General features: G+C 27.4%; 1 protein-coding gene across 1 annotated transcript in view; it reads left to right on the top strand.

Moving 5' to 3' along the window:
• The window catches only part of LOC119591442 (SET domain-containing protein SmydA-8-like), a 22,243-nt gene that overhangs the window by 19,848 nt on the left and 2,015 nt on the right, over positions 1 to 380 (top strand). The gene's annotated exons all lie outside the window — the stretch shown is intronic.

Here is a 380-nt window from a genome sequence, read left to right on the forward strand (position 1 = left end):
TTTCAGTTTTGAGATGAAAAATGCTGAATGTTTTCAAAATGATTCATTGTCATCTAATGAACCAGCTTTTTGCGCATAATAAAATTATGAAATATGTAACTTTCTATATAAAACATTGTGGAGCATAATCCAAATTAAAGAATGTGATTTAAAAGGAAAATACGGAAAGTAAATGGGTTGTAAATATTTCGTGTATAAGATGGTATATAATACGGAAGTTCAGCATTTTTTAGGTTTCCTTAAAGTATATAGATATATACTTTCGTTGCAGTTTTATGGATCAGTATATCTAAACAACTACTCATTATAATGGCCAAATGTTTATGAGGTGGAGAATTTATAATAACAAATCGATGATTAATATAAATGCGAGTATATCC

The sequence above is a fragment of the Penaeus monodon genome, chromosome 28 (genome assembly GCF_015228065.2).
Source record: "Penaeus monodon isolate SGIC_2016 chromosome 28, NSTDA_Pmon_1, whole genome shotgun sequence".
In the NCBI taxonomy this organism is placed as follows: Eukaryota; Metazoa; Arthropoda; class Malacostraca; order Decapoda; family Penaeidae; genus Penaeus; species Penaeus monodon.